Genomic DNA, 13,150 nt, shown 5'->3' on the forward strand with positions numbered 1-13,150 from the left:
GCTGAATTAGACGAGTGATTGCGTTATCAAACCCACTCCTAACTTAATATTTGCTATCGATGTATTACTACGACTTGCTAATTTATCTTTGCCATTCTAAACTATTTTTGTCCAAGCTACGAGTGTGTTATTATGTAATGAAATGTTAATACGAGATGTTGGTGGTATTATATTAAAATGGCATAATAGTTTTCTATGTCTGTTTATTATAAAATTATTTTAGCCAATTTTTGTTTTAATGTAGACATTCATACATACATATTTCGAAACATAGAGGATGAAATAGGTAGGCTTTCATTTACCGAAAAAATGTACCTACCTAAGTTCATTGGGACTAAGCCTAGGCGCAGACCACCGACTATAAGTTGGCCGATAGTTGGGCCCGATTTTAATTTGTACAAAGAATAGGCCGATAGTAAGTCGGTGTCCGACCCAACTATCGGCCAACTAAAAATCGGTGGTCTGCGCCTAGGCTAACACGCGTCGCCGCGTGTAATTATTTTTGCATGTGATGGTGATAAGTATGTATATCTTTGATAACAAGGTAAAGTAATGTCATTCCCCTACATGAACGAAAATTAGAGCATACAGGGTGTACAATAGCGCATGCGGTTAACGAGATCCTAAATATCTTTTTATAGCTCTCTGGCAAGTAGATAGCTCAGCTTTTAGGTAGACCTGTGTGTTTACGTTAGGTGTGTTTGCTAGCGACTTCGTAAAAATAGATATTAAATATATTATTATGACAGATTGTAATAGCGCCCCTAGCGGTTACTTTCAAGAACTAAAATCTTCATAGATTTTTGACGCACTCGCTAGCGTACATCTAACGTGAACTCATGGTAAGTACCTACTATCGGCAACAGTGTTAATTACCCATTGCCGATTATATTGTCATCTTATTCTATCGCAAAGAATCACCATTTTAATGAAAATGAGAGCAAAAACGGAAATGGATAGTTAACACTGTGGCCGACCCGACAGTATACAGTTACAGTCTTAACTACGGTAATATTAACTAGAAATAACCGAGTCTTGGCGTTATCAATAATTTTGTCGTGAAAAATGTTTTTACTACATAATCTACTGTATGTAGGTATTGTCTACCCCAATAGAAACTGCCAACTGACCAAATAAATAAAGCCAAATAATTTAGACTCCAAATGGTCTACTTATAAAGAATTCGAATAGAATCTTTGATTTAAAGTGCTGGACATGATTCAAATCTCCGACTGAGTCGAATTTTATTTGTCAGCATGAATTATACAAATACTGTATTATTCTATTGGCATTGACTGTACAGAATTCTTGTCTACCATCCAATATACGCTACACCAATAAAACAGAGCTGATCGCTGAGCGCATATATTTATAGCCTGGGGCGTATGTGCCCAGGACGTTGCGATCGTTACCGAAATCGAAACCTTGACGTATGAAAATTCAAATGAGTTTCAAGGAGACCTTATTTTACTTTGAAAAGGGTGAATAAGATTGAGCAAGAAAAGAGGTTTATTTGGTTAAGCGAATAAAAAATTTCAGTTATAAGTATTTTTTCTATTTGCCAACGCAAAAATAGTTGGCAGCAGTTGCATGATAAAATATCTCTAGATCGTACTTTGTGGTGTTTTGCGTAATGGTCAACCTTGGGGTGATAATGATGAGCACATTCTTTGCTATGTCTTTATTTGGGAAGTTAAACCTTAACTTCGAACTCCTCCTATGTTCTTCTGATTAATTTCGTCCGTTTTAACTTTCCCTCGGAACAAACTTGACCTACCTACTGGTTGGATTTTTATTAGTAGTCAAGCTGAAAATCCTGGCTACACAGGAGTTTTAGCGGTGAGAATAGTCCCGTTTCGTTCGTTCGTTCGTTTCAGCCGAAAGACGTCCACTGCTGGACAAAGGCCTCCTCCAAGGATTTCCACGAAGACCGATCCTGCGCCGCTCGCATCCAGGCACCTCGTGTCCCGTTTATGTCTTTGTTAATATTAAATGATTTTCAAAAAGTCCATACGTTTCAGTCACAGAAGTCCACAAATGACAAAGGCCTCCCCCAACGATTCCTACAACGACCAGTTCTGTGCTGCCCGCATCCAGGTGCCTCCCGCCATCTTTGTCAAATACACGGACCATCCATTTCTTAACCTGCCTTATAAAGCTGATAATCATATCCTTCTAATATTATAAATGCGAAAGTTTGGATGTCCAGATGTTGGTTACTCTTTCACGCAAAAAATACTGAACGGATTTTGATGAAACTTTACAGTATTATTGTTTATAACCTAGATTATCATAAAGGCTATAATTTATGACGATCTGTGACTTACTAAATTTCACGCGGGTGAAGCCGCGGGCGAAAGCTAGTTAACCTATAAATGGAATTATACTCTGTATAAATTCTGACTCATTGAAGATAACTTTCACAATCATTTAATATGTAGCTCAATCAATAGATATGCTTTTAAGTTAATGATTCATTACTTATTCGATTAGAGAAAGATTACAAATGGGGTTCCTTTTGTGTTCGAAAGTTGATAGTTCAATTTTTATCATACCGAACACGCTGTGTCGGTAGTTCAGTTGTGCGATAATTTATTGTATCGATGCTTTATTGATGCGATGTAACGTTTGTGCGAAAAATTCTGTAGCGAAAAACCCTACGACGATTGATCATTACTTCGATAATTTATTCCTCCGATAGTAATGTCGGTTCGAAATGCCTACTAAGTATTAAAAAGTCCTGTGATTTAACTAAATATCATACCTACCTACATATCTTCATTCAATCAATTAGGAAGACAGGCAATAAATGAAAACACATTCAATAATAATTTACATGTTTTATTTTCATAAACAAAAAATAAACAAAACTTATTCCTTTTTTAAGAGCCATTTCTAATAATATAGAATTATAATCACAATTATAATGTATGTAATTAATTTTTTTGCATTTTTATTGGTAAAATGTGTTTGAAAATGTAGTCATAATATATTTTTTTTAATTTAAAATTAATTAAAAGTTTTGTTTATTTATTTTTTATGAAAATAAGACATGTAAATGATCATTTAATGTGTTGTCCATTTATTGCCTGTCTTCCTAATTCCTTAAATTAATAAATAATAAAAACAATGAAGATTTATGTAGGTAGTTATGATATTTAGTTAAATCACAGGACTATTTAATATTTAGTAGGCATTTCGAACCGACATTACTATCGAAGGAATAAATTATCGAAGTAGGTAATGATCAATCGTCGTAGGGTTTTTCGCTACAGAATTTTTCGCACAAATGTTACATCGCACCAATAAAGCATCGATACAATAAAATATCGCACAACTGAACTACCGACACAGCGTGTTCGGTATAATAAAAATCGAACTATCAACTTTCGAACACAAGTAGGGAACCCGTCACTTTAAGGTTCCGTAGTCAACAAGGTAGGTAGTACACTGAAAAGATTCGCTATAATTATGTTATTTTTTTCCTATAGGTCCGTAGTTGTGGAAGAAAACTGAAATATTTATATAGTTTATTTTTTCAAGTCTCTAAATTCCAGGTTTTTTACGCGCTACGTATTTATTATTTTTGAATTATTATTTTTTAATAATTCACATTGCACTGTATAAAAATAAAACTGTCGATTCCATCGATTTGGCTGTTTGTGTGATTCATAGGGCAGTGTGCTTACCATGAGTTTATGTTAGGTGTGCTCGCTAGTAAATACGTCAAAAAAATCTATGAAGATTTTAGTTCTTGAAAGTAGCCGCTAAGGGCGCTGTACCAATCTGTCATACATTCAAATGTCATTTTTTACGCAGTCGCTAGCGAGCACACGTAACGTAAACTCATGGTAAGCACACAGGTCTTTTTAAATGTTGGAAAGTCTTTGACAGAATAAAATTAAGGAGACCGTATTCGCAGTCGTGGGTTAAAGCTAATATTACTAAGCATTAGATATCCTACTAAGATATAGCCTTATCTTTCAGTTTCATTCATGTATTAAGCCCAAGTGTCAGTGGCAATTTATACATGCCTTTTTATCACTTCCTTGAGCTACCCACAAGCCGTCAAAGGACTCAAGGGCTGTAACATCAAATGAGTTGTTACACACAATGTCTCACGGCCTCGTTCATACGGGCACTCTATCAACGCCTGCGGGGCGACTTTGGACTACTCCCAACGACGTGATCCGAATTCTCGGATGTTTTTATCCCTCTCACGCAAAGCGATATCTCGGCATGAGCGACAGTGACGGATAGATTCGAAACCTCGTAAACGATGAGCAATAACGTTGCTGGCCGTAGCGACAGAGCTGGGTCATCAATATTTATCGACACGCGCTGAACAGATTTCGTCGCACCCGAGACTTTGTGTAAGGTGTGGTAAAACAATTTATTGGTGGTATGTCGCGTAGCTGGAATGGACAACGATACTGGGAGAGATTATATTAATTTTCGCAGCAGATTCTTGTAGGGTTGTGCCTACAAGATGCGATGATGCGATTGCATGATATTAACGTAACTGGGCCCTGAGTCATAATACCCGACGAGTTATTGTGAAATTACTTAAAAGAATAGTTTAAGCTTTGATAAATTCGAATTCTCACAATCTTGTGAACATTATCAATGTCACAATGTTTTTCCTTTTCAACCTAAAAGCCGTCTGCTGGATAAAGGCTTCCCCAAGGATTTCCTCAACGATCGGTCCTGGGTTGTCCGCAAGAGTTATATGTAGAGTCGCAATAATGTATGATTTTTTTTCATGTCATTTCAATTAGGTATAACTTGTATAGATGATAGCAAATTAAGTTAACTGAAGTTTATAAAAACGTTTTAAAAAATAGAGGTAAGCCAAATAAGTAGAAAGTTTTTAAAATTTTGTCATTTAGCATAATTAGGTATAAGTATTTTACTAGCTGTGCCCGTGACTTCGTACGCGTGGAAATCAAATCGTTATTTTTCCCATGTTTCTCACCGTTCAAACCTTCCCTGGACTACAACAATTATTCAAAAACCAAAATCAGCCAAATCGGTCCAGCCATTCTCAAGTTTTAGCGAGACTAACAAACAGCAATTCATTTTTATTAAGATTGATGATGCCTTGATATAACATTGAAGTGACAGTGGGTGGTGCTATTCCATTATGAGTATAAAAGTGATTGAATATTAAACTACTTCTTCTTTGTTCTTAAGAGGTAATATAAGATTTGTTCTTCCCAGAATCCCTTACTGGATTGTTTTGCACGTTATCGAGGGAAATGAATAAATTATATAACTTAGAACTTTTATCGTAATAAAATTACTTAAGAAACGAAAAACCGCATGACAGACTTCCGCTACCGGGGGTGAACTATGTTTTTAAAAAAATATTAGTAATATCGTTGAGGATTGATTGTGCGTGTAAGACTAAGCGCAGACCACCGATTTTTAGTTGGCCGATAGTTGTGCCCGATTTTAAATTATATGAAGAATCGGCACAAATCGAATTGGTGTAATGTGCGCACTTCCATACATGCCCACACTGATCAACTGCCCGACTAAACTATCTGTGCCGACGATAAATCGATGGTCTTATAGGCTAATATAATATAACTACGTGTAAATATGGCTTAGCATGTTTATTCAAAACCCAACGATCAAGAGACGTCTCTGGCGATGCGACCCTCATAAACATGTCTCCCTGACAGATTGTCAACCCTAGTTTTGATGAGGACATTAATTCGAGATAAAGGGGTTTGCGTGAATTTGCTTAGCCACCAGATTAGGCAGGGTTATTTGTAAACTATTTGACAGCGTACACATAATATAGCTCGCGCAACAAAGGTTGAGGCAAACGCACTCACACTAATGTAATATTTCAATACAGAACACACAAATCTGTCACGCACGACAAGCGTTGTTCACCTCAACTCTTGTTGCGAGATCTATACATTAGTAAAAGAAGAAATTTTTCAAGTTCTCCCGAATGGACGACGCCGCGAGCCGCCAGTCTGCTTGTGACCACGGCTGTAGCATAGCAGCCGAAACGTAAGGCCACATAATGTAACTCACTAATAAACGTCGCGTTAAGACCAGTGTCTTACTATTTAGTTTTACTTAGTTCTAGCACACTCATTCCGTGTGCCTGAAGTATAAGGGTAAATGATATTGAACTAATATGACGTGACAGAGCATAAAAATCTGAAAGTTTTGCTGACGATTATTGACGTTACAAAAACACGCTCCCATACCTCACAATGACCGAGTTAAACGCTAGAACTATGAAGCAATCGGAGGTCTCGCTCTACCAGTCTCTATAACTCTAAAATCTGATTCTCCAAGGGTTTGTATCGAAATGCCTGGAAAGAAAGGTTCTAACTACTTTGGTTAATGAAATAAGTTAGGAAATTATGTTTTTGTAAGAGAATTTCCGTAGGTTCATTTTTTACTTGCGGTATTTATTTTTTTCAAACACTCGTTCTTTAAAATATCTCATGATTGGTGTTAAGATCTTAAATTAACGTTGGTTTTACCGCTAAATAGCGTTGAGGTTGAAGAGGCTGAATTTATGAAAAAGGCTGACTAATAAAAAAATAAACCCTGAAAGCGCTGAAGTAGGACATTAGACTTAATCTCCTCGCTTTGAAGAGTTCACTCTTTGCAAGAGTAGCATTCTACGTTATCTTGCGTCTTGTCAAATTTATGCGTATATTCAATTTAGGGAATAGACAAGTTGTACAAAAATCGACCGTAAGTCTTCTGTGTTAAGGAACACGTAAACGCGATGGCAAGGCAGGCCCCAAGTAATAATATAAAATACGTCTCGATTTACGAGAGAGATGATTGAGCAGATTCTCTGATCCAAATTAACGGTCGCTGGAAAACTCAGGGCGAATTTGAACCTTAGGTTAACTCAGTTGTTAAAAGATTCGATTCGAACAAACAGACAACGATCATTTCATTCATTAAGTTAACGAGTGGTCTTGGTCTGAAAATGTGCATTTGGTGAAAAGCAAAAGCATATTTACATTTATGCCTACTTAAAGTATCCATTACATAAATGTACAGGATGGAATTTTGTAATGTCACCTGAAGGGAAAGTACTCTTAATAACTGTAGATAGAAATTTTTACTCAAGGAAAACATTGCTTTATTTTTGAAAAGAAATAGAACGGCATTCAAAGATTTCCAAAAATTTGCTTGCTACACCCGGGAATCGAACCAACTTCAAAAATAAAGGAATGTTTTCTTTGAGTAAAATTTTCTATCTACAGTATTAAGGGTACTTTTCCTCCAGGTGGCATTACAAAATTCCACCCTGTATATTAATGAAGTGAACACAGTATACCGGAAATAGGAAATTACTAAAGTAGTTTTAATCTCTATAATATGGGCTTCGTTATCTTTTTTTTTGCGATTAAAAGTAGAGTCGACAGCATAATAATAATTACCTACTCGTACACTAAATTACAACAAACCTGAGAAGCCACAGTACTTTTACTTGAACTGAAATACAACCCTCTACTTTTCCTACTGAACCAATATAAAATTCTCAAGAGAAAAATTAGGTCATACTGGTCACATACATAATGATTGACTGCTGATTTTGTAATTTGTTTGCTCTAAAGAGATCGATATCGCCGCTAATCATATCGATTTTTGAAGAGATGGTTTTTTATGAGATTTCTGTTGAAACCAAAATATTTTGATTGCTATCAAATTTCAAATTACTGATTATGTATTACCAGGATGGAAATTATGAAGTTTATGTTCTTCCCCGACAAAAGATGACGTTATTTTTAATGAATCACTCATTAATCAGTTTTAATCCACATGTACGTCATGAGATGATAACATAATTTATCTGCTACTTGTTACTTGATTTGGTTTTTAGTTGGGCTGTGTTATACCAGAGTAAATACAAATGAGTAGGTTATCTTCATAGAAACGCACCGAGCGCGGTTTGTATGTGAGCGCGCCAATATACGTATGCGGCGCGCTCGCACACACTGAAAAAATTCGGCGCAACCATGACTGGCTCTCCGCTAATCCCCGCAAAATTTTGTCAGTGTGTGCGTGCGCGCCGCATACCTACGTGTTGGCGCGCTCACATACAAACCGCGCCCGTGCGTTTCTATGAAGATGACCTACTCATTAGTATTTACTCTTGTTATACAGTATGTATTATCCCTTTACACACGACGATACACGTACGTGAGAGTAACTTTGAAAAAATCTCATGCCCATGTAAACTTGTTTTTGCGGCCGCAATCGGCAGCGATCGCTCGTGAGAGATATTTACTCGCACACAGTGCCGCTCATTTAGTGTTGGGACCTGTCAGTGCTCGTTTACTCGGACTTAAAGTTGACTGCATTTTTTGAAACGAGAGGCGGCCAGTGTAAATATTGATTTTATGTGGTTATTGTTGTTTTCGGATAAGTGTTATAGTTTTATTTTATTACGAAAACAGTGATTATCCGAATGGAATACTTTTATTGTTATTTCATTGCATAAATTAATAATTATTACTACCACAAAATTAAGTCGCACGATCGTAACTGGTCGGTCAAACCTCCAGTAGTTGATTGAAAACTATTTTATTTGTGATTTGATATTATGGCTTAGTGTTTAGTTGTTTTTCTATTTTAGTGCATCCTAAATATGAAGGATGTGTCGTAGCATTATTTGGAAACGCAACCGACTATGAAATTAAAGATTTTCATGACTAAAAGGACCAGGAAACACAATTTCGGGTTTTTACGGACTTTGAAGAGTAGAATACCAAATGTGAAAGCTCAGGAGACGAAGTAGACCCTGAACATGAATCAGCAAGGCTGGTCAGACATTTTAAAAATACTATGTGGCAAGCAAAAGCTGAAACAAAAGCCACGTCCGCTACAAAATACAGGGTCAATTTGGAAGAAAATTCAAACAAATTGAATTCGTACTCCAACTGAGTATCTCAATTGATTATTTTGATGACACATTTTACAAAGAGATTGCTAGGTTTACAAACTTGCACTACATGCGTTAAATCGATAAAGAATTAAAAACTATTAGAACCGAAATTGCTATAGTGTTCAGTGCACATATTTTCATGAGATGCCTTCCGGACCCATGTTTGCATATGTACTGACACACTAGTATAAAAAATAGGGGCTTATTGCTAACAAAATAGTTCATAACCGATTTGTACCCACACGACATTCCCTTTATGTATTTTACCATGACCAACTAGCAGAAACAGAACAAGACAACCGCTTTGGAAGGTGCAACCCATGATAAATAAAGGATCAATATACCTGCAAAGAGGTCCATCTTATTATTCAATCGTTGAACGATATTAGTGGTGTAGATATTCTGGACTAACAAATGGAATGCCACCAAACCTTTATTACAAGATAATAGGGTTTGAAAGTTCTAGTTTAAATTTTGGACCTGGCAGTTGTTAATTCGCGGCGGCTTTAGAAAATTGATTGCACAGCTAATGGTTATTCAAAAAAAGACATTTTAGCATTACTCTATTTTCGTTTTAGCATAGCTGAGGCTTTAAACAGATATCCTAATAAAGAGCATCGTGTTGAAAATTTACTAAACGACTCGACATCCATAAACAATATAATATAGACTTTTAAGGTCAGAAGGCAAATGATAACACAGATGAGAACGATTACCTGGCTAAAAAGCACCGAGGTGTTACATGTTGGAAGGATGTTCTAGCTGGTCAAAAATTAAATGTGCTAAGTGAGATGTCTACCTGTGCCTTTCTCACAAAAAAGCTGTTTCCAGTCATATCATCTTAAGCCATAAAAATGACATTTATTTCTTTATTATTAGTTATAAAGTAATTTTGTTCTATTTTACAATCTCTTAATAATCATCTCGGACCTCATATTGGTGCCAACCAAACTAATAAAGGTTTTTACTTTGCAAATTTGTCAAAAGGTGGATATTTTTCAATTAATTCGTTTTTTGTAAGACAGTTTGCTAAAAGAGGTTTAATTGCTTGTTAAATTATAGCTTACTCTTTACTTATAGGGATCTCTTACCAAATGAATACTTATGTGCTCATAAATTAATAGTTTTCATTAAATAAATTAACTAAATAGTATAACACTCACTATCGTGAGACTAACAAATTATACCGAAGCCTCACTATCGTGAGGGCATACTTTCAGGAAAACTGAAATTTCAATTTTTTTTTAAGTATTTTTCTAATCTTATTTAAACTCTAAAATAACCCCTTAGTAAAGTTTTATTAAAATATTGACACTTTTTTATTCTCGTGTGTAAAGGGTTATTTACATAGGCTGGGTTGCACCATCTTACTTTGACTTACTAAACGTCAAAAATCTGTCATACTCCATTCAAAAAACTCCGATAGTTACGGTCAAAGTTAGGTGGTGCAACTCAGCCTAAATATCGAAGTATTTCGAAAAAACCTTGCCAGACAAAATACTTCTTCTACTTGTATTACCTACATGATTATGTTGTGGAGGAGAAAATCATTTTTCTTTTTACCAGCTTTATTTTAAACAAACTTTTAGGACTTACACAATAAGACTGACTCTTGCATCACTAGCCGTTGCTAGGTCTAGGGCTGACAGCACTGTCTAGTATGCATTGCATGCAATTATTATGTACCACTACCATTATTATGTACCACCTGATTTATACATTTACCTATGTTTTACAAATAAATGATTTGATTTGATTTGATTTGATTTGAATTTATCAGCAACTAGACCGAGCTTGCTTTTAATTAGCATGGTGTATACCACAAACTGTGTATGTAAAGTTCTTCTAACACAAGAAAAAAAATTGTGCTTAGATGGTTTCAATCTAGCTTTTTCATCATCATCATTTCAGCCATAGGAAGTCCACTGCTGGACATAGGCCTCCCCCAATGCTTTCCATGTTGCCCGGTTGGTAGCGGCCTGCGTCCAGCGCCTTCCTGCTACCTTTATGATGTCGTCGGTCCACCTTGTGGGTGGACGAACTTTGCTGCTCCATCGGCCGTCATTTCTGCGTACTATGTGCCCTGCCCATTGCTATAGCTCTAATCTAACTTTTACTTTAAAATGAATAGAGCATGCAAAATAAGTATAGTCCAAATATAGCTTGCCCTTTGATAATTTAGAATATTTGAAAGTAATTGGAAAAATTTCTTGTAATCCATACAGGAAATTAACAAGAAACATAATTATATATAATAATAATAGTCAGTGAAAGCAATATTTGAAAGGTCCTGCAATTTTAATTCAACCATATTTACCTTTTTATATGGATTGTCATAAACATAACTTAACTTCAACTTAAGAAAAGGCAGTTCAATAGCAGTCGGTGCCTTTAATTAAAATCCGTATACTTACTTACCTACTTGCCAATGCCAAATAATGAACTTCACGAAACCTGAAATTAGGAACTGTAACTTTATTCTTATTTCAATTTAAGGAAAGTACTACGAGTACAGTAACGTAACCTTTACCTACCTACACGAATTCCTTTTTAGTCTAAGCAGAATATAAATACAGAAAATCTTTAGAAATCATCTACACATAACTATGTTGTTCAACACTGATATCTTTTAACGGGTAGCTACGATATTTTCCAGAAAGAAGGTACCTAACCAATTTTATTTCTCATCCGATGCCAATAGCAGACTCTCAAGACATCAAAAGGGATGTATTGTTGCACAAGTCCTTTGTCTTTATAAACGTTCGCTTACAAAATAAGTAGAATGACATAAAAGCAGCCTTTTGTATGTACGGTAAATAAATTGTCTTAGATGGATGACAAAACCTGTTATTCAACAGCAACAGTAAATAGGAAAGCATCTGTATACTAACGCCCGTATTCACTAACGATGCTTCTTAATAAGTGAAGCAGCAAATCGGACGCACAGCGTTGTATAGAGTTCTTTGAGTGGTTCGTGTTTGACCCTGTGCGTCCATGCGCACTGTATCTAGATACTAGAGATACAAGCTGTCCCATAAATTTAAGTACTGAAAATGTTTGCTATGGTTGTATGTTCAGTCAAACACGACATTTTATTCTTAAAGGAGCGGTCCAGCTATATCATCAGATGTACCTACATTATAATATACCTACAAATAAATAATTTAATTGCAGTTTTCTTTGTTTTCTTTGATTAATCTATGTACTGTATTAGATAGAGTACTTTCCCTTCAGGTGGCTTTACAAAATTCCACCCTGTATAGTTATTAATTTGTATAGTTTAGACAGTGCAGTAGATTTTAATCCCAGAACACAAAATATTACCAGCCAGATGCTTATTAATGATTTGGTTCCAACGAGACACAATTTCAACGGGACACATTTTCAATCAGACACATTTCCACGTGGACACATCAATTATTGTATCATCAGTTAAATGTTTTAATGAAAAAAATAAAATGTTTTAATTGTCATGGATATATTCGTCTGCCGTTTGGTGTAGTGGTTCAGAACGGACTACTATGCCGAGAGGTCCCGGGTTCGATTCTCGGCCGGGCAGAAATTGAAATGATGCATTTTAATTTCTGTGACCGGTCTGGGCGTTATACTATACTTATAATAAATCTGTAGAGAGGTCAATTCTGTACATGAAATATATTTTCAAAATAACTATCAAGGGGTGATTAGAGATCGATACTGATGCCAAAAATGCAATCAGTAAAATTTTTGTCTGTCTGTCTGTCTGTATATTCCTTATAGAAACAAAAACTACTCGACGGATTTTAACGAAACTTGGTACAATTATTTTTCATACTCCTGGGCAGGTTAAAGTATACTTAGGAGTATCCCACGGGAACGGGAATTAGCGGGAAAATCCTTTTGTATGAAAAATCTAAACCGCTTAAGTAAGACTGCTAAGACGCTTAAAATTTGGCATGCAGGTACCTTAGTAAACTTAAAGCTTAGACAACAGGATATTGCAAAATTAGAGTTAGCGGGAAAAAACATTTGTATGAAAAAATCTAAACCGCGTAAGATAGATATAGGGGATAATAAAACGGGATCCACGCGTACGAAGTCGCGGGCGGACGCTAGTCTTTCCATATCTATGTGCGGAAACGCCACGAAATCTGAATTTTAGTTGACCTAACCCCTCATAAAAGCCAGGTCTATGTTATGTTTAGGTTATTTTATTGATTTAAGGAAAGTACG

The sequence above is a fragment of the Ostrinia furnacalis genome, unplaced genomic scaffold (assembly GCF_004193835.3).
Source record: "Ostrinia furnacalis isolate ACB-3 unplaced genomic scaffold, ASM419383v2 OfSCF7505, whole genome shotgun sequence".
Lineage (NCBI taxonomy): Eukaryota > Metazoa > Arthropoda > Insecta > Lepidoptera > Crambidae > Ostrinia > Ostrinia furnacalis.